This window comes from Daktulosphaira vitifoliae, unplaced genomic scaffold (assembly GCF_025091365.1).
Source record: "Daktulosphaira vitifoliae isolate Bord-2020 unplaced genomic scaffold, ASM2509136v1 Scaffold_3, whole genome shotgun sequence".
Classification (NCBI taxonomy): Eukaryota; Metazoa; Arthropoda; class Insecta; order Hemiptera; family Phylloxeridae; genus Daktulosphaira; species Daktulosphaira vitifoliae.
The window spans coordinates 22,864,395-22,892,134 of NW_026099574.1; the positions used below are offsets into that span (position 1 = coordinate 22,864,395).

The 27,740-nt window shown below is 25.1% G+C and overlaps 1 protein-coding gene and 2 long non-coding RNA genes across 3 annotated transcripts in view; 1 reads left to right on the forward strand and 2 right to left on the reverse strand.

Annotated features, from left to right (window-relative positions):
• The window catches only part of LOC126903082 (dopamine receptor 1-like), a 131,715-nt gene that overhangs the window by 64,606 nt on the left and 39,369 nt on the right, over positions 1-27,740 (reverse strand). The gene's annotated exons all lie outside the window — the stretch shown is intronic.
• On the reverse strand, positions 121-27,310 carry LOC126903088 (uncharacterized). Its single transcript, XR_007703417.1, has 4 exons — positions 27,299-27,310; positions 19,571-19,652; positions 606-785; positions 121-413 (listed from the first exon to the last, which is right to left on the reverse strand). It is a non-coding gene; the product is annotated as an uncharacterized LOC126903088 (long non-coding RNA).
• On the forward strand, positions 2,680-8,342 carry LOC126903086 (uncharacterized). The gene is made up of 3 exons (XR_007703414.1): positions 2,680-4,375; positions 5,324-5,489; positions 6,400-8,342. It is a non-coding gene; the product is annotated as an uncharacterized LOC126903086 (long non-coding RNA).

Consider the following 27,740-nt stretch of genomic DNA (forward strand, 5'->3'; position numbering starts at 1 on the left):
CGTATATTTTTTAACAAACTTTAAAAAAAAAATGACGAAAACTGTTACTTTGGAATTAATCTTGAATTATTATAATTAACTACTTTTAAAATATTAATTATTTATATTATTTATCACCCTATTAAAACAGACGAAACTTATTATATAGACACAAATAAATTCTAAAAACTTTTATTAATAGGACTTGGCTAATTTTGAATAATTATTTCACCGTTGCATAATTGATTACAGTAGCGGTAGACTTTAATTACATTAAGGCATCAAATTAAACAAAAATATGTTCAATAAATTTTTAAGTATACAAAAGTAGTAAAATATTTCTAAAAAATTATCTTATTGTAACTACCAATAAAACTCATCTTGCAACTAAATCTTACAAACAATTTATTTTCAAGCTGATTTCAATTAGTTGCCTGCAAAAAAAAATTTTAAAAAGTAAGTAATTGAATAAAAAATTACGAATTCCTTTTCTTTTCTTTTCTTCTTCCCTTAGTTTTATATTGTATTTATTTTCTATTTAAATTGCTCTATTTTAATTCATGCTAATAAATTTATAAATTTAGCATAGTTTCTCAAAAATGATTCTTATTTGGGTTTATTGTTACCGGTTATTTGTTTGTGAGTCCCAAAACTTAGTCAGGCTGGAATTAATGATGTCCACCATCTCTCCGAAAAAGCATAATTGAAACAACAGTCTCCGTGGAGTTTTTACATAGTTACCTTGTAATTATATATGTAAATAAACACAAATTCGTGCTTTGATTATTTGCATTAGTGCCTAGTACCTTATGAAACAAAAAAAGAAATTAACAAGCCTTTTTAATTTTAGAAACTTAAAAAATATCTGCAATTATGTTACACTCATTTAAAAATATCTTGAAGATTGTTTTATCAATATCTAATTTGAAATATTGCTAATATTTAAACAAAAGTGATGTGAAGAACTTTATTTTATTTATTGCCCGGACGGGTTTAGTTATTACAATGATAAAACACTTTTACAAAGTCGACCCACTTGTCATAAAGAATCCATTACTAATTTACGGAATATCTATGCACATTTACATAATTAATTATTCATGTTTCGCATTGTCTAGTCCCCGTATTATAATTACTGAAGTGAAATATTTCTGATTTTGTTTTATGCATTATAATAATTGTTGAGTATTTGTTTTGATATTAATCACATTCCAAAAAGGTCAGAGTAAGATATAATATTTGAAACGTTCGTTTGAAGTACTGTTTCATTAATGTCATCCCACAATATTTTACTGATGATAAATAAACCTGATTTTAATTTAAAGTTTTAATTCTATTAAATTACTGGAATATTAGAATATAGTCAGTGGAAAGAATATTTAAAAATTATTTATAACAAAAAATATATGTAACAGAATACAATTTTCATATTTTTCAAATATATATTGTTACACTAAATTCAATACCATTTTTTAACACGATTTGTTTTTTTTTATTCTAATTATTATAAAGTGGTATCGTATTTACTAAAGATATATTAATGATACAATATTACAATTGTTTTCTTTACTCAACTACTTGTCATTGGCTACCCTAATCTTAAACTTCCACTCGACACGAATTCCCAGATCATCTACACACACATCAGCTGCCCTTAAATTGTATTTAATAACATACCTCAATTGCTTTTTTGATCTTCCTATACCTCTTCTTCCTTCAATATTCATTTCCATAACTCTTCTTACAGCTTCCGATTCCTTTCTCCTCATAACATGACCACAACATCTAAGTCTATTTTCTTTCAACTTATCCACGATCGACACTACGCTTAATATATCAGCTAGCCTATCATAAAATTCATCATACTTCTTAAACTTTGTCTTACTTATGAGGCGAAGCGATTAATATGCGTCCAATTTAAATAATTTGTATATTTTTGTAAGTTAAAATTATAAAATTACACGATTTTTTTGGCGAAATTTCAAGTCTTCTATATATTTTTATATGAAAAAATTCATTATTTACCTAACGTGAAAATTTGATAAACAATATAAAATTAAAAATCGTTTATGAAATTATTTTTTAATGCGTATAAAGTTCGTGTTGCATATATGAATTCATTATGTAAGAGTAAATTTTTATGGTATTAGTTATAAAAAAGTAAATTTTTTATTTATAAGAGTTCAATATATTCTTTACTTGAACATTATAATGAATAACATTCACTGGTTGTATTATGACAATTATTAAAAAAAAGTGATTTTATTGAAACAAGAAAGTTTTTCTTCATTTATAGTTTGTAGATTGTTTGATAGTTTTATATACTAATCAAAAATATTTAAATTAGTAATTATTTTTAAATAACTACTAATAAAGCTATATATAATATAGCTTATTATATAATATATATAATATAGTTGATGAAAGCTATATATAATTAATTTTTTTTCGTTAATATTTATAATGTATTATATTTCTTTAAATATAATCAGGTAATTCTTTAAGCATGTTAATAAAATACTAACTTCATTTTACTTCAATGGCCGCGGCTTAAGGTATAAATATTTGTATGTAAGTATAAAGTTAATAAATTTAAACTGAAATATTAGTATATTCTAAGTTAGAAAAATTGTTGATAAGTTATTTTAAAATGATATTTTAGTTTCTAATATTTTTGATTGTATATATAGCTACAGTAGATACACTTGGGTTGTGTCATTTAATGTATAAATGAAACAAGGAGAGAGAAATTGAGGGTTGACATAATAAAATATAAAGCAATTTAATCAACAGCACGCTTGTGATGGGAAAGTTAGCTTGAAAGACCCGTTTTACACAACTGCAAACATCTCCGGATTTCATTTTATCAATTTCGATAGTATTGCTTATTTAAATAAGTATACTAGATGCATCATTTTCATACCCACTCGCTTCATTGTCTTGGATGTCCTTGCTACAAAAATCATCATCAAGCATATTGTATTTACACGTGTACTGAAATTATATTTATCAACGCTTCTCTATTTTAAAAATATTCGTACTAAACTATCAGTAAAAAAGTGAACTTTGTACGAAATAGTATTTTTTTTTATGTTGCATACAACGTATATGACACTAGTGTACTCGTTTATAGACGTCTAGTACGTCATTCGAATTCGTTCAATACCAAAATATCTGTTGAATTTATTAGATTATAAATTTTATCTTTAAAAGATAAATTGAAGTCCTTAATTTTAGTCATAAAAATATCTTTACGAAAATATTAATTTTACTTTAATAGTTTTTTAATCCTGTATGAGTACAACTTCTTATTCATTAAATTTAATTTGAAGTCTTAATTGTATTCATAAACAAAAGTATAGTAACCTGGAGAAAAGTGACGAATGGGGTAAGATGAACTATTATTAATAAATTATTTAGATTTTAAAATATGGTCAAATTGTTTAATTTTAATGAATTTACTATAATCATTAGAAAATTGATAATGTTTGGTACTATGGGTGCTGCAAATGTGACCTGCCCAAATAGGTTTTATCTTATAGGTAATGTGCAGTGGCCTACGAAATTACATTTTTATTATTTTATAGAAGTTCTTTCTTCGCAGACATCTATACTGTAATTAGCGTATGTGTTATTGTCCCTTAAGTTTCACGTAATTATAATTGTTTGTGCGCTAATATAATGTTCAATGTAATAAGTACATTCAAGCATTTCTTATAATAATGGAGTTTCTAGATTAAATTAAAGGATAATTCGTATACAATTGTTAGCGTTAGGTCTGGTCGCATGTATATGTATATGTATATATATTTTCAATACTTATAATTCGTTTTGCATTGTTTGGTTGCTTTTAATGACGAATGATAGATCAAATCAAAATCAATCTACTGAGGAGCGCCAAATCAGATAAAATGGTCTAATGAATGTATAATTATTATTTTATTCATAGCATAAATATATTTATGTAATTATTTAAATTACTAACGCTTGAGTAATACCAAAAATTGTTATTACTGCATAAACTGATAGTAATCAATGATTTAATAAATTACAGTCCACGAGAAATTTTTATTTATTACTTTAAATTTTACCTATTATAAATACGAAGTCTAACTAGCTTAGTTAGACTAAACAATTAGCTTAATTGTCGTCCGAGTAGTTAAGTCGAACAGATAAACACTTAGGAGTTTGACCATATTTTAAAATCTAAATAATTTATTGATAATAGTTCATTTTACTCCATTCGTCATCAGTCTGAAATAGAATGTATAAAGTATGAAACGCATAAATCTTTTCTGTATCATGATGATATGAAATACTATGCAAATATTATTGTAAAATAAATAAATGATATTTGTTAGAAAGATCACTCTTCCGGAACAATAGACTCAATAAAGTATGTATAAAAGTCTAATTGCAGTGAGTAGCCATTTATGATAAAATTTACATTTTTATTTTTTTGTAAAAGCTGTTATAAGTAGTTTTTAATACTTAATGATATTTTGAATGCGTAAAATATTTTACATATAACTGTAAAAAATGTCTCCAATAGATATTTTTTCTTCAAAATAAATTCATATTTAATAAGTTTTTTTGATTGACATTTTATTAGACAGTAATTATTGTTTTATCTACTAATTAGAAACAATCTTTTCTCCAATATCCTTGTAAGAAAAATACAGATTAATGTTAACGTTGATTTTTTGTTACTATACAATAATTGTATAAAATTTTTAATTAGAAAAAATGTTGTATTTGAGTTTTACAAATAAATCTTACGGATTTACATTTTTAACTGCAGTTGAGCTCTTATGTCAACAACATTTTTTGTAATTTATTTTATAAAGAATTTCTATGCTGGATGTTTGTAATTGAAACATGAGACATTAACCTTTAAATAAATAATTGCAAAGCACTATATACTGAGCAAGCGGGTCTCTATGATCTATTGTAATTATAACTTTCCATTTGCGGCTGCAGGCAAATCGGTTGACATCGCTATTGCTCACATCGTCGTATAACAACACTAACATTTGTCGTCACTACTTGTCACAAACACTTGAAAATTGTGCAAAACCACACACTTTAATACAAATACATGTATTTGTTTAAAATTTACTTATAGTTTTATTAATGAAAGTATCAAAATCAAAAGTACCTAGATAAATATTAATTAATATGTAAGTAATCAGTTTGATTTTTACTTTTTAATATCTATGTATTAAATGCTATACTTAATAACTCAAATTATTATCAAAAATAACGTTTACAATTTATTAGAATCATTGTACAGGTCGTGTTTTAAAATTACAAAATAACTTTAGCGTTAGTATTTTGTTTTTAGCTGAGCAAACTGTTGCGATAGATCTAACAACACTTACCAACTTTCAAGTGTGGGTTGTGTGCTCACAAGAAAATTCATTAGATGCCACTTGAATACGAGTTTTGGTTATCATTTAGTAAACGAAAACTATTCTAGTTATTCAAAATACAGCTAATCAATAAAAAGGGTAAGCTGGTTTAATTTTTTTAAACAAACTATTGCAACAATGTGTTACATTTAGTGAAGTTAGTACGAATTTTATGATTTCGTAACTGCTATTTTATTAGACTATGCATTCAAGGAGAATTGACACCGAAATTATATAACGATTTGGAGAAGTTCTAAACCGAAAAGTTTCAGAACGTGGCTAGTATTTCTTTGACAAAATTTTCTCTTTTACTTTTAGCTCTATCAATTACTTTTTGACATATTGACGCGCGTATTAAACTTTAAGTGTGTGAACTCTAATAATATTTTGGATTTATTATTGTTCATCTTTGGGTTATAAATAGGTTAATAAAATCTTTTAAGAGTTTCTTGCATCCACATTTTAGCCATCGCGTTAAAGCTTTTGCTCATCTACTCTTACATCATAGTATTTATGCTAAATTTTATACGAAACTTATAAATAGTAAAATTAATATCTTATAACCTTAAGAAAGTTATGTAATTATTAATTTTTAAACAAAATTTAGATTGCTTTCTGGGTTAGGATTCAATATCTTGTTAAATGATTTTTATTAAACGTTGTTTACTGCTGTATTGCAATTATAGATTATCAATTATTAGATTTAATTAAAAATCAAATTCAATTTTAAAAGTTTATTAATCAATGTTTTGTTCTTTATTTAAAAAATCACGATATACTATATTATAAAACACAATAGAGAATAGTTGACCTTAATGTATATTTACTGTATTATCTTATTGACAATACATATTAGTTATGTTAATAGTCTTTATCGTCAAATTAATACAATCCATAGAAATTAATAAAGCCCATATACTATTATCAGTTAATATTAAGTAGCCGATTACTACTTGTCAAATACCAACATTATAATTAACATAAGTATATATATATACTTCTAAATTAGGTGATGAAGAAATCTAAGTATATGCAAGCTTAGAAGAATTAATTAAACTTACAAAATCTGATGACAACATAATCGACATGAGAGATTTCAATGCAAATGTTGAAGAAGGAACATATGGACAATTAAGAAATCAAGTAAATAGAAAAACCTGGCTAGAGGAGCAATGTAAATAAACTGAAACATTTTTTAAAAATAATCAATACAGTTCATGCCTATCGTAAGATTTTTAAAGTGGTTAGAATAAAAAACAAGCTGACAAAACTGGGAATTAAGGGAATAACAGACAAAGATAATATTAAAATTAGAATTTAATTTTAAAACAGTAGTCAAATGGTAAAAAATGCTTTCTTTAAGTTCACAAGAGACATATATAAGCAGAGAAATGTTCCAGATTCAGAACGACATTAGAATACTGCACTTATAATACAGACATCAAATAGCTGAAATTAAAAAAGATGAGGCAAAAGAAAATGGTAAAAAAATTAATACAGCAAGATTGCACTTTATCACCACTTTTATTCAATTGATAAATAGCAAAAAATAATTGAAACAGTAAAGAAAAAACTAATGAGACAGTACATTGGAGTTAAAGTTAGAGACGAAAACATATCTATGATACTTTTCGCTAACGAAATAGTAATAATAAATGAGAGTGACGGAAATAAATGCTGTATATTTCTACATTATTAGCTATCAACGAAATTGAAGAGATGCTTAGTCCTATCGGAATGAAAATCAATAAAATAAAACTAAGATACTAATTTTCACAAAAAAAAACCAGAAATATATATGTTGATAAATATCTAGATAAGTATAAACTTGACCAAGTATACGAATTTCCATATTTAGGGAGTATTATTAAAACAGATGGAAAGTGCACAAGATAAATCACGGGATACATAGAAATAGCAAAATCAGCGTTCATAAATAAATTTAAATTAATTACCTAAAAGAAATAGAATCTCAACCTTAGGAAAATTTTCATTAAAACTTAGGTTTGGAATATAGAAAAGGAGTACGACTGTGAAACATAAGTTAAAAAAGTAACTAAAATAAAAGAATTAGGGTCGTATGAGAAATTATTCTAAAGACACATGCAAAAAATAAGTTGGGAGGAACGAATATGTACTGGAAATAATTGGCAAGGAATGTGTACTAATAGACTTGATTAGGAAGAGAAGATGGAAAATAATGGGACACACACTAAGACATCCAGAGGAACTACACAGCACAATACTAAAAAATGTGATCGAAGGAAAAAGAACACCTGGGTGACCTTGCAACACATTTATTGGATACATAAAAAAATATGCAAGAATTAGAAGCTTTAGAGCTCTTAAATAAATAGCAAGTGATCATGAAAATGGAGAAGACAAGTGGCAAACCACAACAAATTTTTTTAACCTACAGATTAAAAAAAATTCATAATAACTAATGTGAACAAAATATAAAAAATAAATATTTATAAAGAAGTTGTAGGAAATTATAAGATCTTATGTTTTGAAAACTTAATGATCAGTAATTATCAGTAAATAATTAAATACTTCATCTAATTCATGGATATCTATCAAATAGAGCCCTAGTCATAAGGTACTAACTAATAGCACATTATGAATCTACATTCAGAATAAAAAATTTTATGTATGGAACTTTAAGCAAACCTCAAATTAGTATTCTAATTTTTTTACATTTAATACAACACCGGTAAATAACCAAAACATTTTGGCAAGAACGGTTGGTTATAAAATGAATTACTTATAAATTAAATGCGCTCTCCTTAAATATATGAAAGTTCGCAAAGAACTTTATCAATCTAAGACTGCAATTTTTTACATCAACGCTATTTAAATGAGGTTTTCCAACCAAAATTAAAATAAAATAGGTAAAAAAAAAAACACGTAGAGGAAAAACAAATTGTAAGTATTATTCAAAAGCCAAATAATAATGCCAAATAAATATTGAGTAAAAAAAAAATGAATAATTATAAATTTATAATTTTATAATTTTATACTTGAGGTATTTTCCCTCAATAAGTTTTAATAATAGTTTCTATTCTAGCTAAAGGCATTTTAATTTATGGATGAATGAAAACGGTAATTTTAACTGCGTACAATATTTTAACAAATTTTTTTCATTTAAAACATTTTGTATAACTTAACAAAACTAATTTATCTGTTTTTTAAATCTAATTAAACTCTGTCATTACTTTTTCAAATAATAAATTATTTTATGCTCTATTTGCATAATATTTCAGTATTAATCATCTTTTAGAGAAAAAAAATTATTTTAAAAACTTAAAATTATTTAGAAGCCAGGGAAAGTAACAAATCAATGACCTTATGTTTAGAATATAAGATAATTGAATAATTAAGCATAAGTAAAAGACTACCCTTACTTATGCTGAAGAATTCAATATCGAAATTGATAAAAAAATTAATAGCTCACGTATAAACAAAAGGGAATATTATCTAATAAATAATAAATAAAATAATGTACTTGTATTAACAAGTAAAATTTCAAAACTGCATTAGTAATAACATATTTCTTTTAATTGCAATGTACAATATTATTATATGTATAGTTAAATCTTATAAATATTATATTCATAAGAATACTCTTCATAATTACTACATGTAATTAATACTTGGTAGTAGACAATGTTACTACCAAGTATTTTAATCAAAATATTATTATATTTACAATCAATAATTATAAAAGTACTTTATAAAATACTTTAAACAAAAACTGCATTTTTTGTTTTTGTTTTAAAAATAAATTGTTCAGCTTCATATATATTTATTCCGTAGGTAAAAAGAAGACAACAATCAACAGTAAATCACTATGTCACTTTACAAAGCTTGAAATAATATGTAAATAAACAAAACACACAAAGATAATTTATAGCATTCGTGTTTATTTTTTATTTGATATTTGCACATATAACTTGAATCCGTTTGTTTTATTAAGGAGAAGTTTGACGTATATTATAATTATACCATCTTTAGTTGAAATTGTTAAGCCAAATACACAGAAAAGTTTACACATGTTGTAAAGCATGTGTAATAAATTCTTTTAATCTTTAAAAAGTTAATAACATAAATCATAAATCATGAATCTCATTTATGAATTTTGATAGAAAAATTAAGTAAAAGAAAATAATAAAAATCTCAATATAATCTTGAACTATACGTGTTATGTAAAGTTATTTAAAATAATGAAATACGCACATAAAATTCATTTGAGTTTATTCGATTCATTTTGAAAATACCTTATATTATTTCTAGTCCAATTAAATGATTGTAAGCTATTGAATATTGCGATATAAAATAAAAAAACTTAATCATTTTCGGAACAAAATAATATAGGACTATTTTACAAATCTCCTAAATATAACCAAATGGAGGGTTTAGGGATTTTCTTGACCCATATATCAATGGTGGCCATCACTAATTATTTTTGACATTTTAGATTATGTTTATGCTATACTGTACTAACACAAGATCCAACTAGATGCAAATATAAGCTTAATTGAACAATGGAAAATGGGTAAAATTATTTTAAACAGCTTTAGTATAAATAGGTCGACAGCGGATTTTGAATTTTAAACAAAAATTTTAAAATAGCGAAAAATGTTTAATTTTAAATAATAACCTATTTATTTGTTGATATATTTTGCAAACATAATAATACATTCAATTTTAAATAAATGTCTTGTGAAAAATGTTATAGCAAAAATATTTAAAAAACATTCGAAACAAACAATTTTTTTTCTAAACCATATACTTTTAACAATCTAATAAATTTAATTTTCTTTTTTAATAAATAATAAGGGTAGTTTTGTTATATTAAATTGATTTCTTTGTAAACATATTTTTACCAGCATATTGTTCATAATATTAATATAAATAACTTTATTTATGAAAGAAGAAATCAATTTCTTTTTCCCAATTATTTTTTTTTTATTGAACGGTAGTACAGTGGGGACAAAAATAGATGATATTTAATTTTTTTAACTTAAGTGCTTAAAATGTACCGGTAATATTCGGAGCACAAAACGTATGTTAAAAATAGGATATTCAATATGTAAACGACTTTTGTAGTTAAATAAATAACATCATTTTGATGTTATAAAATTACCGCTATTCGTATCCCTATAATTATTTATTTCATTTTTTTTTTTTTTTTATATTTGTGTTAATATTGTAGATTAATATTGTTAGGGATAAAAACCTTAAATAAGCCCCCACTTTACAAAAAATATTTAAAAATGATTTAAATGTTAATTATAAATATTTTTTAGCTCTTAATGTTTAACCAATAATTATATTTGAAAAAAAGAAGGCTGCCACTTTTTTGTAGTATTATAATTCTTTTTTCTATTTATTATTTACTTATATTTTAGGTCAAATAGTATAGTCTTATAGAAGCGTTGTAGTAATTATCCCATTTAACCCTTTTTTTTTTTTAAATATTTTGCAGCTTTTAATATGACACCAACAAGTATATCAAAAGGACGACACTGCCCTTTCCAAAAAAAATTGACTAACTAACTTACGATAAATTGTGTTATCAAAATAAAAGTAATTATTTTAATGCCTGCTCGTATACGAACGAACAGCTATATTATAACTCGTTCAGTAACAAGTTATAATTATATTAAAAAGATCATTTATGGTATTTTTCAGTTTCATATATTTCTCAATTTATTGATTATAATACTTTTTTAATTTATCCTTTATACTTTATGAGGATGTCAACTTAATTTTTTTAATGTCAACATAAATATTTAACTAGCTTATAAAATAAACATGATCGAATTAAAAAAATTGATTAGTCGATGACAACTTTTGATACATTATTTCGAAAGTTATAACTATTTTAAAGTATATCGTGGAAGTTAAGTGTGAGTTATGTTATTTTTATCATTACTCTGCTATAGTTTTTCTCCTCTACATTTTAAAATTTTAATAAATTCTCAAATGCTAATTATAATTAATTTTAGATTAGTCATTTTCTTAATTACGTATTTTTTTATTATATTGGCTAGTAAAATATTTATGTGAATATATAAAAAATAAATATAGTTTAAAAAACTAAAAAAACACGCTTTTAAAGTACATCGAACTAAAAAGTTAAAAATAATTTTTAAAATAATTATGAACAAAAAATACTAGTATTATTGTGATAAAAGCGTGGGTGCTTTGTGCCATATTTTTCGTATATTGAGCGCCCGACGCTTTTATCACAATAATACTAGTATTTTTTGTTCATAATTATTTTAAAAATTATTTTTAACTTTTTAGTTCGATGTACTTTAAAAGCGTGTTTTTTTAGTTTTTTAAACTATATTTATTTTTTACTTTTTAGTTTCATGTTATGTTATAATGTTATGGTTGACACTCTTATAAGGTATATGGGATGAATTAAAAAAAAACTTAATAATTATTAACTCAAGAAATATATAAATTTGAAATACCAAGAAACTTTTCTAATTATCATTTTTTTTTTTTTTAAGAAATTGAGCTTGGTTATAACTAAAAATTATTTTAACTAAAAAAGTAATTATTACATACTAGTCAAAAAAATTAATAAAATTCTTGAGTCAAAATTTTATTTAGATTATTTTCTATTTATAAATCAATAATAGGTTTTCATTTAACTATTGAAAGTTACTCCTAAATTTTACCTTACATAATTTTTTTATAATAAACTTCATATTTACAATGATTCATCAAAATAAAACAATTTTTAATCTATATATTTTTATAAAAAAAAATCATTATTTAACAAAAAATTCGGAGAATATAGTTTATAAATCACATTGTAGATTGAAATTACTTCAATAACATTTTAAACACAAATGTGCTAGAAGATGGTTTTTAATTAAAAAAATTTAATAAATATATTTCTATTTAACCTATTTTGTGCTTACTTATTGATGAAATTTTCAATAGTTTACTTTAGAGCAAAAATATTTTTGGGCAGAATACATCAACATTTTATAGGAATCTTGAATTTTTTAGACACATATCAGTCTATGTTTATCTCAAAATAAGTACGACTGTTTTAAACTATTTAATTGTAATAAAATCCTAAGAAAAATAGTGATATTGCGTAAATTAAAAACACGAAATAAATTACATTAATATTTCTTCAACATTGTATAAAAAATATATATATTCATAAAAATAATTATTGAAATGGAGTCTGTTCAATGTTAAATTGGTATGCACAAACTGGCGGCACGTTAACTTTTTTAAAAATTATATACATGATTACACAATACCCAAAACTGAAAAGTGTCATCTTGTAAAAGGTACATTTTATTTTTAAGAATAATATACATTGTTATAATTGCTTTATAAAATAATTTAATAAATAATTTTTTAATGCTATTTTCTATAATTTAATTTTTATACTGGTCATATCAATTTTAAATTTCAGGAATACTAATAAATTTAAAGTCGATAAAATTAATTATATTGGTATGCATTCTTATATGATATTCAAATTCAAAAAGTTCTATTCCATAATATATTATATTAAAAAAACGTTTAGGAATTACGTGCAAAGTTCCAGATAACTAAATGAAATTTATATATGCAGTATATATTTGAATATATACTACTAAAATAAGGGTTTTGCATTTTTTAGGTACTTTTGCAAACTATTGGATGCATAATATATAACAATGAAAGTGCCCTACCTCATGCGTTGTAATATTATTATATGATATTATTTTCAAATATTTTGTATCCAATTAATATTGGTATGCATATTTATTTTCTTTGGAGAAAACCCAAAGAATAAAGATAAAACGGGAACTAGACACACAAATTTAATATATAATCAGAAGATACTTATATATAAGAGTGGATCGTCTTTTTGAAGTTCTGTTTATGTATAAACCTTACGTTAAACCTTGCCAAGTTAAATAGGAAATCAGAAAAAAATCAATTCGGTTATAATGCATATATATATATATATAAGGTGATGCTTATAATACTCAATTTCTCTTAAAATAATAATTAAGTTAAAAAAAATATTGTTAATTTTAAGTGCACTTAGGCCTAAAAATTTGTTCAGAAGGTTATAACTAACCTCGGGAAACACTGCCCTATTTTATTACTTCCTAGAGTACTTTTATAACTATATAAATTAATCAAAGTGTCATAATAATAAACACAGAAACTCTATAAACACTAATTGTATGATCACCGAGCTTTTGCTGTACAGTGTTTTTTTTTCATTAACACTTACTGTTCTTGTTACTCAACAGCGACTTCGACTGTTTTGATTTGGATGGCCGTATTCAACACTCTAGATCTTTGATGAAATCTCACGTTTAAGGAGATCACACACAAAGGAGTGAATAGCAAAATAAAGGGTTATTGTTTACCAAAATAAATCGAATTTTAGAGGGCCTCGTAAATTATAGCAACAGTTCTGATACTCGTTTTATATTTTATCTTATTAGGTCTTAAGAAACAAATGATAAAACTCGATAAAATATTCTTGGTTGTTAAGTATTTTTTTAAATAGTATTTTTTAATTTTTAAAATAGTTCAAATACCGGTTAATGGTTATTGTTTCTTTTTTTATTAAGAGAAGTACTCACTATTGATTACTTATCTTTTACCATTATACTATTACATTTAAATTACACCTTTATAATACCGACCACCGATTACCCTTATTAATGATAGTATATTTAATGATGACAATAAAACTACAATGGTAAATTAAAATATACTGTGTTAAATTATTGTCACCTAATTGACATAACTGACAGTAACGTCAATTACCAATTGTATACATATATTTAATAAAATAAAACTTATCCTACTTTTAGATTGGCTAACTCTTTAGTACTGTTTGTTAGCTATTTGGCCAATTATACGGTTAATATATTCAAAGATTTATTTAACAATTTTAATTGCTCATTATTCTGATATTCATTTTAATAACATTTTAATGATTTTGATTTAATCATTGATTTGTCCTCTCATTTTGTCAATTATTGAAGACTTATATTATTGAAAATTTTGAACAATTTTAATATTGATCGACTTTTGTAAAGCTCTATATTTTTTAAAAATATTTTTGTCTATAATTGTTATAGTTTTACATATATTATCTCTTGTATATCACGAAAATGAAAAAATCTAATCTAAATTAGTATTTAATGGTATTATTAATCTTAATACTTTTTCTGACTTTTCAGTGTTTCAAGTTACTCTTTTTCGCAGTTTATTTTGTGATACGTTTTTATTGTTTCCTCAGCTTAGCGACGCATAATTAACATAAATGGACAAGTATCTAAAAACGATTTTACGGTAGACTAGTGGCTAAATTTTTATAAAAAAAAATCGAAATATTTCATTGAAAATTTTGACAAAACATATTAAATAAGTGAAATATTTCTTCAATTATTTGAAGTTTTAAGTATTTATATTTAATTTATATATGAACACTTCAAATATTTAAATTTAAACCTAAATATTTGTATTTACTACCAGTCACAACAATTGTCTACTATAGTACACAATTTTTGTTTATACTGTAGTATAAACAAACGTTTTATACAAACGTTATAGCTACTTAGAATTGTTTTATATTATAATAATATTATATGTGTTCTTTATTATTTGGATACAAGTCCGCTACCAACTTAAGGTTATAATTTTAGATCTTCTTACTGAAAATAATTCCTTTGATAAAATTACATAAAACTTCATTAACAAAATAATTTATTAAGGAAGCTTATTATATAATGTTTTTTAGATCCCTACTTGACTTAAAGCAGAATTCAAGCTGGCTTTGAAGACAGCAGTATTAAAATTACTCCAGTTCTAAAAAAATTTTAAAAATCAAAAAACATTTACTGTAGAATCAAGAAGTGTAAAAGTTTTTCATTAAACAGTATTTTTAATATTAAACTAACAAAATTTTCTTTTATGTACTTGCCAATTTTAAATAGCATACCTTTAGTATTAAAAAGTGTGAAGTGGTGTTATAACACCTTCGTTCAAGCGAAGGTGTTTGGTAAAATCTAGAAATGAATATACAAATTCTGTATAAAAACACAATTTTAGACAATTTTGTTATCATTATTATGAGCAATAATTTAAAAAATATACTACATTATTTTTTACAAAATATCCCTACATGAAAAATATATGTTTTTTTCCTTTTGTTAAATCGCACCATTAACAACTTAGAAGATTTAGGTAAATTTCCAAATGAAAAAAGTAATAAAGTTACACACGTCGAATGTTACAAACTGAAAGGTTAAACCTTATATTGCTATCTTTCATTATGTTTGGTATTCGCATTTTGGTTATTTGTGATAATGTCATGTAATAAGGATTTTCTACGTGTATTTTGTTTAAGGCATTTGATGAAATTTAATGAAAAAAACAATATAGATTTAAAAACAAATTTTTTTGATATCAAAACCAACTCTAGAATAATAAGAAATCCAATTTCTTTTAGTTTCTTACGGATACTAGTTCGTGAAATTCCAGTAGGTAAATATTATGTATGTATATTTTGACCTGTGCCACACATTGAGCTTTTTTGAATAGAGACTAGTATAATGGCTCACGCAATCCTGTTTTTTTATTTAGGTTAGGTTTTGCGTTTAACCAACATTACCGCCCACAGCACTATATTGCCACCGACGCTAGTTTAGAAGAACAAAATGACCCTGTTCTCCGGTACAGATCAGCCATAAATCTTTCTGACATATTTATTATGGACCTGATGTCGAAAGGATTTCCTCTCGGCACTTTCAGGGGTCGGGTTTAGTAACCTGACTGAGAAGAAGCATGACTGCATACAGGAAACAACAACGGGTAGGTAGGACGAGGAGGTACCTGTTTCCAGCGCGTAATCCGACAAGCCACCGCCAACTCCAAACGGTAAAAGTGAAATTTTGTTTTCCCAAATCACCGTTTTACCCTGTCCGTCTAGGTTGACAATATAAGATACCGAATGAAAAAAACCAAACGTTCCTTTCCATTAAAGTTTAATTCTAAATTGTATCGATTACCAAATGATGTGTATAAAAATTAGAAAAGAGTGAAAAATAGATCTGCAATGCATTAAAACAGTGCTGAAAAGATATCAAAAAATAAACAAAAGTTATCTAGAAAAAATATAAATTATCTTTATATTGTATATTATTTAAATGATATTTAACATTGTTTTGCATAAATTTAAATAAACATTTAATTTATTATCTATAATATTTGTGTCAGGTATGTAAAACTAGAATACCATTATAAGCTTATAATGGATATTGCATTTGATAATGTATTTGGTTTAATCCAATGTATTAGTGACGCCTAGTCTGAATCGTCAATGTATGCAACACAGTAAATTGAAAAACACGTGTCGGTTTAGCTGAATAAAGTCGAGATTCATATTTACCAAATACATAGGTAGTCCTAAATTTGATCTCTAAACCCATTTAAAAAATGTTTTAAAATAGTTGTTGTTAAGTTGTATTTTTGTTTAATATAAACTTTTTTTTATAATACTTATAAAAATCATAATTACTGAAGTTAACGAAAAAACCTCCATTTATTTACACAATACTATAACAACAACTTTAACTGTAATATTAAGTCGGAGTTAATATGTTTAACAACAGCTTCGTGTAGTTTCAACAAAAAACAATAGCTTTGGAACATATAGTTGTGTTATAATGTTTGACAAATACGATCAGGGCTCAAAGTGTCAAAAAAACGAAGGGGCATAGAGGTAATCTATGCCATTATAAGCGTTCCATCAATCCAAACAATTACATATATTTCAAATAAATCTTAAAGAAAACCGTCACTAAAGGAAGGGGGAATAAATCCTCTTATGGTACCCTCAATTTAAACTCTGAATACGATTATTCGGGGATTGATTATTATTTATAGTATGACTATTATTTATTCAGTCTGATCGAAGCTAAAAATATTTTAAAAACTTTAATTAAGTTTTGGTTTAATGGACACAGACGTTCCAAAATTAAATACAAATTTGAATAAAAAATATAATTATATATATTTTCATAAAATGCACATTAAAAAATGATAATTATCCTTAACATTAATGACAAAAAAAGGTCATTGAGATTTGTACATTCTTCAAAAATTGACAAACTATTATTTTAATTCTTTAGTGATTTTAATACAATTTCAACAAATAAGACTTTAAGAATACAAATTATTCATTATACAATCAAAAACTAAAAATTTGGCCATTAAAAACAGAAATTGTATAATATTTGGGCTACTTGGCCGATAACTTATAGATTTAAGTTATAGGATATTTTTTCTGTTATCATAAAGTACGTTATATTACCCTTAATTTAATATGAATTATAATGACGCAATTTTTTTGGAACATTATCAAAAAAGAATATATATTGTTCAATTCCTATTAGTACTTGCTTGACTTTTTCGTTTTCAGAAAAGTCATATTGTCATGTATCATCAGTATATTTAATAGCTAAAATATTTTCAATTAATTTTCGAAATGATCCGTCCAATTTTCAAAGTGATAATATCATTTTATAATGACATTATAATATTATTTAGTGGAAACTAAAAATGTCAATATCGACTATTTTATAGCAGAAGTAATTTTTTTGGGGACATTTCCTTTTATCATAAGAATGGAGGGAAATTTTCCTAAAATTAGATGCTGATTAATTCAGTTAGATAATATTTGTGATGTTGATCGAGTAGGAGCGGAGTATTCAAATGGTCAGATAAAAGAAACACGACACAGTAAAACCTATACCTTCCTCAGCTATGCTTGGAAGCTTAAATTTTTCAAGGCGTTTGGGTACCTACTTTTTTTAGGGGTCCCAATATAGACAATTTTGCGATTTTTTTTATGTTACGCAGTGGCGTTGAGTGAGAAGTAAATAATTATTAGTGTGAGTGTCCATTATTGGGAGCGTTTGCAACGTGTTATAGTCGATAACAAAACCGGTTTTGAGTATCTGCCTAATTTTTTTATACAATACGAATATATTGATTCAACAACGACGCACATGTATTTTATGTTGTATAAAATTCATAGCTTAACACCATTTCACCGTAAATGCTTATAGACGCGTCATGCTTTCAATAATTTTAATTGGTTATAAAACTAATTGAATTACTTTCTTTCTAGGAGTATAGAAAATTAAATATTTATAGTAAACACGTTAAGTCTTATGACTTAACTAATGACATCGATTATTCTGAAGTAATCAAAAATTGTAATTTGAATTATAAAAATTAAATTTACAAAATTACATTATTTACACGCCAAAATTACACAGTAAAATGTTTATTTCATAAGCCTGTTCTTATGGAAAGTCCTTTGTCAAAATGTGAGTCAATTATCTCTGATAATAGACAATTCATGTAGAATATTTTTATAACTGGCCACATTTTACTCCATACTTTATTGTTTTTTTACAATTTTATCAATTACCATGCTTTAAAATATACGCATATTAATAAAATTTTCAGTTCATAGATTTATGTAGCTGTTTTTTATATGTTCATTTTACATTTACATTGTACCTGTTATAGTTGGACAACAAACAGCAGAGTAACAATTTTGCCGTGTTCTTATAAGTAACTGCCCATGTACTTGATAATATCAAGTTAATTAATTAATTAATTATCATAAGACTTTTTTTAATTTACCGTCGTCCAAGGTCATTAAATTCTATTTTTTTTTCGATATGGATAACGCACGTGAGAATATCAGATATAACAGCTACTGCTTGGAAACCATTAGTTTTGACATATAAAACTACTTATTTTGTTCCATCAATACGACGAAACAACTGATGCGATAAGAATTCCGAAAACAGATTTGAATTCAGCATCATGTCACCTAAGTATCGGCCAGGCCACTTTTTTGAAATTGTGATTCCTGCAGGGTTGAAAAAAATCATAATTTCAAAAGAAATGTCTCAAACGATACTTAAGTAACATGATGCTAAAATCGCATCTGTTTTCAGAATTCTTATCGCATCAGTTGTTTCGTCGTATTGATGGAACAAAAAACGGTCGGTACCTAGACGTCTTAATAGTGTGTATGTATTTACAAAAGACAATAAAGATCTAAGATTTGGTCGCTAGTTTTATACGTAATTCAGAAATAGGCTTACTTGGGAATGGTGCGATATGTTTGCCCTAGACAGCCAAAAGTCATGAACTTATTTTGTATGTAAATACCATTTTCTTATTTACCTGTAAACAATAAAATAAAATCTTCGTAAGTATAATTTTTTATAGAAAATTATTGAATTTTAACTCTCAATTAAATAAATTATGACAAATAATTATTTTACAAATATATTTATAACATTGAAGTTTTCATATTTTAAGGTAGGCAATAAAAAACAAAACACTATATAAAACATTTTTGTAAATGATTTTCACACTAGTTCATGTCAATAAACAATAACTTATTATTTATTTAATGTCGTTTAATAAAAATGTACTCCTTGATTTTTTTTTATGATTAAAAAATAATTTCAAATATGTTTTTTGTAACAAGTTGAATGATACATTAACTAGCATTGAGTAAATATTTTATGAACCAGAAGTATATAAATACTAAAAACGAGTGTGCTATAAATCATATACAATACTATGTATCATTAATTATATTAGACAATTCGTCTGATCCGTATGTTTTTAATTATTTCAAGTAATACATCTAACAACGGGTGTACTACATACTGTACACTTCAGAAGTATCGTCTGCTAAAGTAATAATTAGATAGTATGTATAGAAACATAATAATTCAGCCATCTAAATATACTCTTAGTTAATTAAAGGTATACTAAATATATGTCATTAAAATTACATGTTAACATAAAGTTAAGTCAAGCAACTAAAAAATAAAAATCCAAAAGCCATCAACTAGTAGATTGGTGCATCTACTAGTTAGCATCTATCATTGGCTATCTTCAAATCTTAAAAAAAAAATTAATATTTAAGATATTTTTTGAAATTGCCAAAAATAACATAAAACATATTTCAATTATAGTCCTATATTATAAAAATTGATTAATAAAAAAAAATTATGAAGTGTTATAATTATAATAAGTTATACGAGTTGTCAGTTAGATCTGTTCCATCCGTATACTATACAAGGCGATTCTTTTATCATTAAACAATTCATTAATCAATCAAAAAATAAATATAATGTTAAGAATTTTACTTTTGATTTCATGGTGTTACATGTTTTCTCAATTTATCAATTATGAAGTATTTTTATGTTCATTCCATGTAACTTATAAGAATGTCGACTATATTTTTACAAAGGGCAATATACATATTTAACTAGTTTATAAAATAGATAATAACCGATTTTTATAATAGTGTTGTTAATCATTGTCGGATATCATTTATACTTATTCTAAACTATATCGCGACCACTGTGCTAGGTTTTTCTCTATTTTTTTTTTTTTTTTTTTGAGCCATTAGAAAAATTTATTTTCTACTATCATCAACTGATAACCATAATTTGTTTAAATTTAATTTCCAGTGAGTTACGAGTCTTATAAGGGAAATGAAAAAAACAAAATGAAATGAATGAGAAAAACATATGAATAAATACTTTAGCTGAATCATTCTACTGGTTTAATTTAAAATTTAGATCTGTTTCATTGATTTATATAACATTTGATCGAAAAAAGAAATAGATAAAATAATTTTATTTTTATGATTAAAGAAAGACAATATTGTCAGATATTAAGGTATAAGTTGAAGTTAAAATACAAAAATATTACTAAAATTGTTGACGCGGCATTGTCGTCAGTCAATCATGTCCAGCTTAAGGCCTTTTCTACAGGTGTAAGCCGGTCTACTGTACTAAGCCAGTGATTACTAGACTATCTAGTGGTACACACGATTGACATTCTACTGGATTTGTTTGTTTTTCTATATTTTGACTAACCGATATACCAATGAAACTGTAACGTTGCATAGAATAACATACAATGAACTATTGGATTTCTATGATCATTCACATTTGATACGTGATCATATCCCACAACATCTTTGTACTGCCGACAAGGCTTAAAACATTGACACAAGTATTGTTACAAGAGAGCAGACTGCACACATAAACACTTTTGGAATTCGCAGTCATCGTGCCATAACACTAATGCCCCAAACGTCAGTTGACTTTTTACCATCATCGCGACCATTACTCTTTTGTCTTATACTTTAATTTAAATTAGCTTCCATCAAAATAGTGTGTGTGTGTGTGTTTGGCTGTCAGCTCCCTGTTGGATTATTATCATCTCTAGGCGTCCAACAAGTTGTATTGCTTATTTAATATTTCTTTACTTTAATATTTATATCATTGCTAACCAAGAGTTTTATATATATAAATTGTAGTGCGACCCTTGGTACCTCCTCTGAAGGACCTCTTGGACCCTTAGAATAATGTTGACGGATATTTAGGCTCAGCCCATAAATAGCGACGTAGCATATTGAATAGTAGTCATATTGATTTGTGAAATATTTATATTCATCGTTGGAGTCACACACAGAAAGTGACCAACTTTCAGTTTCCTTATTTATGTAATTGTACATAACATTATATACTACTAATACTGTAGTCATTACTGTTAATTTTTTGTGAATGATCGAGTAAGCTTGAATAACAAAAAGCTAAGTTTCGTTAGTTACTTAACGTTTTAATTGATTTATTTAATTTTAAAATTCGGCGGTTAAGCCGGTACATTGACTTGTAAATAGTCGTCATCGCCAATAAAACTCTGTACAAAAGAGCGTAGCAAAAATATAATTAAATAATATTGAAGTTTGAGTGGCATCATACCGAAGAGAATTTAAAATAAGTTAAGCACGACATCGCTCTTAACATTAATATCACCAGGTAAATGAAAATATATATATTTACAAAATTCTTCTTTAGCTTTTTCTTTGTTATTCATTCTAATCAAATAAATAAATGGGTCAAATAAAAAGCTATTTTGTTATTTAGTACTATCATATACATATGGAATGTTAGGAAATGTTAATTATTCCATGTCATGAATTATTATCTCTTGTTTTTTGCTAATTTTGATTATTTATCAAAATCAAGCAAGACATAGGTAATCGAAAACATTTAGTTTCATAGATGGCAATTGTAATATTTTTAGTATCTCCAAGATTAATGTGTAATATGCATACAATTTCCTTTAAGGAATGTGATTTAAAAAATTGGTTTAGTTAGCTTAGTTTAATAGAAATTTCCAAGTAAATAGCATGTAATCTGATGCGTTATAATTTAAATGCAAAATCAATTTTGTCTTAGCGGGAAATACAATTTTGTATCATTTTGTTACTTTAAGGTAAGTGATCTATGTAACTTTGTAATAGTATTACCAAGTGTTAAGTAATTATTAATATGATGCTAATAAATGTGTGGTACATTTAGTAAATTAACGACGCAATATTCACACAAATATCTAATTTATGTATAATAATGTGACAGCTGTTGTAACACCTCTTGCGATCGAAATTACTAAGAAGACTTTACTAATTAAATGAATTAATTAATATTTATTAAATATTTTTTGTTGACTTAAATAAAATGAATAATCATTATTTGTCTCATAAAGTTTCAAAGTATTTTAATTTTAGCCAACACAGAATATCTTAATATAGAAAATAATGTTACAGATAGAATAATAACGAGTTTTTAATTAACCAAACATAATGCTTTTAATTAAAACCTCAAATATCTCTCAACTATTTAACCACGATTTAAAATAAACTTAATTTCTTAAATTTAAAGCAAAATGTTTTCACTTTTATTTCAAAGTTAATTATGTTCTAAAAAAATTTAATTATTTTTTATTTCAATTATTTTTTGAACAAAAATAGAAATTACTATAATTATTATCTATTTACTTGGTTTATACTATCAAATATAATTACTTACAATTCTATTTATTACATGAGTCTAAGTTTATAATAATTAAACCGCATTTAATTCAACAAACCGTAGTGTTAAAACGTACGCATTAAACTAAAATTAAGTTCAATGAAATTCTCTAAAGCGGACTTAAATCCTATACATTTTTAATTATCACGACCTCTTATTCGTATTATTTATTCAAAACAAACACTAGCATAAAACATTTTAATATTCTTATCGAGAGATTTAAACTAAAATTATGTATTTTATAAGAACATTTTTATAATAATAGTTATTCACTTATAACAAATGTTGAACTATGAAATTTAGATAAGAATCGTTGTTTTTTATAAACTCATTGGCATTCATTGGCAACTGAAAAAATACTGATTTCCAAAAATTGTTGAAACCGATGATTGATAAATGGTATAAAAAATGATAAGAATATAATTGTTTGTAATATTTTTTCTATCATATGATAGAGTTAAAAATTAAGGAATCTCGTTAAAAAAGAATTATTTAAACTCATATTACTGTAGAATTTTCCAAATAAAATTATTTTTTCTTTGTATAAATAAAAATGGTTTTTGAGGAAATAAGTGTCTTACTCGAAATCGATCATCTGTATAATTGGGTTGTTTTTGAGTAATGAGAAAATGTTTGCTCTCAAAGGTGTGTTTACCAGAAAATGACCAACTAGATATCGCGAACATAAGAATACCAAAAAAGTATGCGTTAATTGATGATAATAATAATAAATAGAAGTGATGAAGAAGCTCGGTAAGCTTTGGGTTGTCTTCAGATAAAGATCACAGAAATGGTTCGTTGTCAAAAATCGAAAAAGTGCATGTGATACCTAATGGAGGAGAAAGATGTCGAAGAAAATGAACTGAAACGCATGTAAGAGAACTAAAACTGACGGCTGTGGCGGAGTAGAGTGATAAACGTTTTTCGATATGATAGTAGAGGTCGCAGCAAAGAATGCCTTAGAAAATTGATGTTTATTATATTGGTAAATGCGATTTGGTATTTTCCCGGGCCAGTAGTACAAGACGACCGGCTATTACAACGACGCGTACACACAATAACTATTGATATTTTGCTATTACTATCCTACTGCAATGGCTCGTAGAAATTCTTCATCCGACTTTTTCTCATCGCCACGGATTTCTATCTATTCATATTTAAATTATTATCGTATAATAACCGTGCATATTTATGTGATCACCGTTTGAATGCTTCGAAAATGGGAAAATGTCTAAAACCTCGTTTTGAATATTATACTAAACTCACTGTCGCCTTCGTCTTTTTTAGTGTAGATCCATCCATGGTAATTTTAGATACAGTAGAAATATCATGCATAGTGAAGTCTTTTACCTTTTTATACAAACCATTGGTGGTTTTATTTCAGCAAAGGGTAAATGATATTGGTCAAGAATAGCTTACACTACATTATAAAAAAGGGTGGAATCCAGTTGAGCAACAACAATACATGTATAAACCATGATAATAAAATCACATTTATTTTTATTTTCTAAATCGTGCAAAACAAAAAAATTCGTAGGATTAAAATTATGTATGATCCAATTAATTCAAGGGAATTATACTTCCAGTTAAAATTTTGTCAATAATAACCTATTCATATACCGTATAAGGTCTATCAACAACTTTGCAAGCTTTTCGTCTAAATTGATTGTTTATTTTAAAGAATAACTTTTTTTCTTACAACGAAACAAAAAAAAAGAATTTTAAGTTATGATAAGATATGATTTTATTTATTCAAAACGAATAAATTGAATACTAACAATGTATTTTTTTCTAAATCATATACAGTTTACATAAAATTTCAGTTAATATTCAAATTTGATTCTTTCGAAGTATTTAAAGTAGTATTATTTATATTTATGGAAGTCAATAAATTTTCACAATTTATTTTATTATTATTTATTCATTTTTTTTTTTTTTGTAAAAAAATTAGTAAAAATCGTGTAAGAAATTATAGTTATTGATAAAATGCACAAGATTACATAAAATATTAAAAATAAAAAATAATGTAAACATAAATTATAGTTAGAAAAAAATCACCAAATACTAATACCATAGCTAATACAAATCATTTTCTTCTGTGACATTTAATCAATTAGCATGATCACTCTGACTACCTTTCTATTGTTCGGCAAGTGTCAAAAATTTGCCAATTACATAACACGTGATAGCTGCTTCCGTGTTATTGACACTTAATCCCAGAACTAATATTCCCAAATGACATATATTTCTTTATTTATTTTCATCTAGTACACGAATTCAAATTAAAATATTATCTCTAGAGATTATAGTGTGTCTCGATTTACAATTAAACAGCAATGAAAAGTATACACTTACAAATGAATCTCCAGTGTATTAAAATCGAGCGTATCAATTTTCTATTTTATAATGTAGCAGGCAAATGTAATCTTTTATTAAAGTCTAAAATTCATTTGTAGTTTAGTCTCTTTACCTTCGACATAAAATTTTTAAATCAAAATTGTAGAAAATATGAATTTGTTTATTATATTTTAGGTACTTTATACTTTTTTATTATTATAAATTCATTATTTTAGTACTTTAAAGGATAAACAAATTCATTTTTTTCTCTACATTTAGTTCATTTTTCATCTACCTCATATTTTATGATGCTATTTTAAACATAGTGGTTTTTCAAGTATTAATGTTTAGTAGATATACCAGATTAATGTCTATGAATTTGATAGCTATTCATTTATTTACCAATATACATATTGTTAATAAATTATTGCAATCATAAACATTATAAAATGAAAAAATAAAGTCATATTTCAGTGTTCAAATTGATTAAAGTTATTTATTCATTTATGCAAATATTTTTAAACAGAATTCTGTTTTTGTACATGTATACTTTGAACTTAAAAACATAAATAAATCTAGCAATAACCTATTTACTTATGAGATTATCATTGTGTAGACTTTTAAGTATTTTATATTTTGATTATTGCATTTACTAACAATATACATATTACATATTACACGAAACTCTGGTCAAAATGAGAAAATTGCATGCTTGTTTTGATGAATGGACTTTTTGTCTTCATCTAAATAGAGCAATGCATCTTCAGAATATGTCGGAAATAGAACTTATCTTTTTTATGTGACCTAGAGAATTGCTCGTAAGTGTAACAAAGCGTAAACATTAAATTAAGACTTATGCCGTTGTATTTTTCAATTTTCAATCATTATATACAGAGAAGACTGATACAATAATAACTTTATAGGAGGTATTCAGTAAGTAAGGAAACAGGTTAGTAGTTACAAACAATGAGAACAATAGAAACCCATTTCCTTACTTAATAAACACTCTATACAAGAATTTTAATAATTTTTTTATGAAACGATCTATTTCTAGTAGGATACTAACTTTTTTGTCTGATTACTTTTTTAATATGTTAAATATCACGTTCCAATTATAAACATATAAGTTATAATTTATTACTTTTACCATTTTTTGAATAAATGAAAATTAAAAAAAAAAGTGTTACAATTGTATCCAGTGAGGAAACAATCGTAACAATCACGAAGACAAATATTAATAAAATAATAAGAGTATATCATATCGAAATCATAATGACATTAGTAACAACGACATTAATTTTAGAGAGAGATCATTTAGATTATCATATATCACAGATATTAATCATTGGTAAAATGTATCAAAAATTCTGTGATTAACCAGATTGTTTGAGGTTTCTACGAAACCTGGAGGTCTTATGAAATTTTACTTATAGTTGACCATCGGGAAAATTTAAAATAACAAAATGAGAGGAGGAATGAGGCCAAGATATGTCTAGTGAAAATAATAGAAACAGCCACTCCTCATTTTTAGTCATTATTTTAAATTATTAATAACTTTTAACTAAATACTAGTCCAAAAGTTGTTACCTTAAAAACCAAAACTTATTTTCTTGATTACATCATTTTCTTTTCTATGAGATAGTAAAATATATTTAACGTACATAAATGTATGTTGACATTTAAAAAATTAAAGTTGACACTTCTATAAGACATAAGGGATGAATAAAAAAAATATTTTTAAAGGATAAATGAAAATACATGTGTAACTAACAAAAGGCAAAAAAAAAAAATTCACAAAACTATTATTAATTTAAGAAAAATGGCTAGTGTTAAAAAATTTACTCTGTAGACAAAAATAAATTTATTAACCTTATTAAATTAAACAATAAATGAAACACGTTTGTTAAGTAAAGTAGTATTTTATACTTTTTACTGTTTTGTAGAATAATCCTTTAGTCATTTTGTTGTAAAATAAACATGATATCAGGGAATAGATAAGGAGATATTGTTTGTTACACAGTATAAACTC